Below are 4127 nucleotides of genomic sequence, written 5' to 3'. Positions count from 1 at the left end.
GTACTTACTTTACAAAACTGAAATCCATGTGGGAGGAGATCCATGAACTTAGACCCCGTATACCTTGTACTTGTGATGCATTTGCTAACAATCTTGATCACCACAATCAAGATCAAGTTCTTCAATTATTGACATGGTTAAATAACTCTCTTCATGTCGTTCGTCCCCAAATCTTATTAATAGATCATTTCCCTAACCTTGCCAAAGTCTTTTCTATGGGTATCCAAGAAGAAAGGCAAAGAAAATTGGGTCCACCTCACACAAACATCACTGCTACAGCCCCTTCTTACCCTCCATCCAATTCTAATCCAAAACATCATAACTCTTTGCCTCCCAACACCAACAACACTAACTCGAACACCAATATCCCAAATACAAGGAAAAAAAGGCCTCGTCCTACTTGCATTCACTGTCAAAAACCAGGACATTTGAAAAGAGAAATGCTACTTCTTGCATGGCTTCCCACCTGGATATGGTACTCGGAACACCAATACCAATCCTCCTACTGTCTATGACCGCCAGAAGCAAACTAACCATTCCAATGGAAACTCCTCAAAAACCTTTCAGGGTTCAGGTCCTTCATCCATCTTGGCAAGTCTCACACCCCAACAGTTCCAAAAACTCATTTCTATTCTCATCCAACAAATGCAACAAGGTCATCAACATTTCAAAAACAATCACTCGGCTGAGACAACCCCTCTCTCAAACAACTTTTCTTGTAACAAAAACTTATTCTCATCTAATATTTGGATACTTGATAGTGATGCTACACACCACATTTTTTTCGATATTAATAGCTTTGATTTTTTTGATAAGCAGCTCCTTGTGACTCACATTAGTTTGCCTAATGGTCACAAAATCCCCCTAGAAAATCTGAAACCATTCACATTAATGGGCATATATCATTACATAATGTTTTATATGCTCCCCAATTCCAATTTAATCTCTTCTCTATCACCCATTTTCTTCATAATACATCTAATACTTTTTTTTTTACTCAAATGAATGTTCAATACAGGATCCCATTCAGCACATCAAGATTGGGACTACTAAGAAGCTTCACAATCTCTACATTTTAAAAAAAGTTTGTTCTATTCCTTCAACATTTGTTTTGAGCAATATCTTGAATAGCGTAGATCAATGACATTCTCGCATTGGTCACCCTTCAAGGTTAACCACTTCAAATATCAATAAAGAATTACAAGTTTCAATTCCTATGCGTCCTCTATTTCTTGCTCTATTTGTCATTATGCCAAACAAAAAAGATTACCTTTCATTTCCAATAACAATTTTGCTATCAATCCTTTTGATTTAATACATCTTGACATTTGGGGCCCTTTTCATGTTTTAAGTATTGAAGGATTTAAATATTTTTTAACCATTGTTGATGATGCCACAAGGTTTACTTGGGTATAAATGCTGAAAACTAAAGTTGAAGCTCAACAAGCAATACCAAAGTTTATAACTTTGATCAATAATCAATTATCCAAATGCATTAAATTGATTAGAAACGATAATTCAAAGGAGCTAAATTTTACATTTTTTCTTGCCTCTAAAGGATTCATACAATACAACTCATGTGTTGAACGCCCACAACAAAATTCAGTTGTGGAGCGAAAACACCAGCACATCTTGTATGTAGCTAGAGCTTTATGTTTTCAATCAAACATATCTTTGGTATATTGGAGCTATCTCATTCACATTGTTGTTTACTTAATAAATAGAACACCATCTAGATTATTTCAATTAAAAAACTCTTTTGAATTATTATACAATAAAGCTCCAAACTATGACAACTTAAGGAACATAGGATGTCTTGCTTATGCTTTTACTCTTGATAGAAAAGAGACATAAATTTTATCCTCGTTCAAGAGCATGCCTTTTTATTGGATATCATCATGGTAAGAAGGCATACAATTTACTTGATATTCAAACTATTCAAAAAATTTATTCGTCTGATGTTATATTTTATGAAACCATTTACGCCCTTCGGACTTTACTTTCTTGTCAAACTATTGACGATTTTTTTTCTCACAATATATTGCCAAGATCTAACTTGAATGCAGAACCTACGTGTACAACCCCTGCTTCTAAATCCCCTAGTTCTACTACTGAGCTCAATGCAGGGGGTACTACACATACTGATTCTCCCACACTTCCGCAAGTTCCCTCTTATGCTTCAGATTTCTCTACCAAAGCTCCATCTACTACAAAATCTGGCAGAAATATTCATAAACCTCACCTTAAAGATTATATTTGTCAATACAAGGCCATGGTACCCTCTACTTCTCACCCTATTTCTAATTTTATAACTTATGATAAATTTTCACCATCATTCAAGGTTGCTATTTTAGCTGCCCTTACAATTTCATAACCAAAAAATTATTTTGTGGCTTCCACGAAAACAGAATGGCAGCAAGCAATGCAACATGAGTTGAACGCCTTAGATGCTAACAATACATGGAATATAGTCTCCCTCCCCAAAGGTCAACACAAAATTGGTTGCAAATGGGTATACAAAATCAAATATAACTTCAAGGGAGAGATTGACCGATACAAAGCTCGCCTTGTCGCCAAAGGATATACACAACAATAAGGTATTGACTACTCTGAAACTTTTGCACATGTTGCTAAATTCACTACTCTTAAATGTTATTAGCAATAGCTGCCATAAAAAAATTGTCATTACACCAAATTGATATGGATAATGTTTTTCTCCATGGTGATTTAAATGAGCAAGTGCTTATGACTATCCCCAAAGGAATCTTATTAAGGGGGAGATTCCTCCTACTCCGGTATGCAAATTAAACAAAAGCATTTATGGTCAAAAACAATCCTCTCGTCAATGGTATGAGAAACTAAGTTCAACATTACTTCAACTCGGATTTCAGCAATCTCCATCCGACCATTCACTCTTCATTCGCTAAAAATCAAGTGTTTTCCTTGTCTTACTCATATATGTGGATGATGTCATACTTGCTAGTAATAATGATGAGGATGTCTCTCTTTTTAAATCCCAATTGCATAAATATTTCACATTCAAAGATTTAGGTCCACTTCGTTTCTTTCTTGGTCTTGAAATAGGGAGATCCACTAATGGCATATCTATTTCCCAAAGACCTTTTTATTTGCAACTACTTGAAGACGCAGGTTATCTAGGAGTCAAACCTGCCTGTACTCCATTGGAACCTAATATCAAGTTATCTAAAGATATCGGAGAAGAACTCAAAGATCCTACAACTTATAAAAGCATGACTGGTAAGCTAATATACCTTACCATTACTCAGCTCGACATCACCTTTGTTGTTAATCGACTCAGCCAACTTTTATCTAATCTAAGACTTCCGCATCTCCAAGCGACTCAAAGAGTTCTCCAATACCTCAAAGGTAAACCTACTCAAGATCTCTTTTATCATTCTAAAATAGAGATTATTTTACAGGCATATGCAGAAACAAACTTCACTCCAGCTGATCTTTCCTTGAAAATTTATGCTGACACAGATTGGTGTAGCTGTGTTGATACAAGAAGATCTGTTTCAGGGTTCTGTATATTCCTTGGACAGTCCCTCTTATCATGGAAGTCCAAAAAGCAATCTACGGTCTCTCGCTCAACTGTCGAATTCAAATACCGAGCAATGGCAAATGCAACTTATGAAATAGTTTGGCTCCTCGCTCTGCTTCGTGACTTCGGCATCCCACATCCCACATCCCAAACCAGCCATATTGTTTTGTGACAACATAGCTGCCATTCACATCTCTGAGAATTCTATCTTCTATGAACACACCAAACATGTTGAGATAGATTTTCATATAGTCCGCGAAAAAATTCAAAATGGCCTTCTCAAGCTCAACCACATTTTTACACAACATAACATTGCTGATATTTTTACTAAGGCTCTATTTCCAACTCAATTCAAGAAGTTTATTATCAAAATGAGTGTACAAAATCTATACACTCCACCTTGAGGGGGCGTATTAGAATCACTAAGCTGTTAATAAATTTGTTAATTAGTTGGTTAGTTTGTATTTAGTTTTTAAGTCTTGGTTCTTTTACTATATTTCTTTGACTTGTACTATTCTATATATAGCTAAACAACCTAATCTGAAAAAAGCACTCTCGTGACTCT

General features: G+C 35.6%; 1 long non-coding RNA gene across 1 annotated transcript; it reads left to right on the top strand.

The window, feature by feature from the left end:
* The first annotated feature begins 1971 nt into the window (after positions 1 to 1971).
* On the top strand, positions 1972 to 3699 carry LOC133825002 (uncharacterized). The gene is made up of 3 exons (XR_009888604.1): positions 1972 to 2275; positions 2409 to 3258; positions 3441 to 3699. It is a non-coding gene; the product is annotated as an uncharacterized LOC133825002 (long non-coding RNA).
* Positions 3700 to 4127: the final 428 nt, after the last annotated feature.

The sequence above is a fragment of the Humulus lupulus genome, chromosome 1, assembly GCF_963169125.1.
Source record: "Humulus lupulus chromosome 1, drHumLupu1.1, whole genome shotgun sequence".
Lineage (NCBI taxonomy): Eukaryota > Viridiplantae > Streptophyta > Magnoliopsida > Rosales > Cannabaceae > Humulus > Humulus lupulus.
The sequence above is the reverse complement of the archived record's forward strand: the minus strand, read 5'-3'. Positions and strand labels throughout refer to the sequence as shown.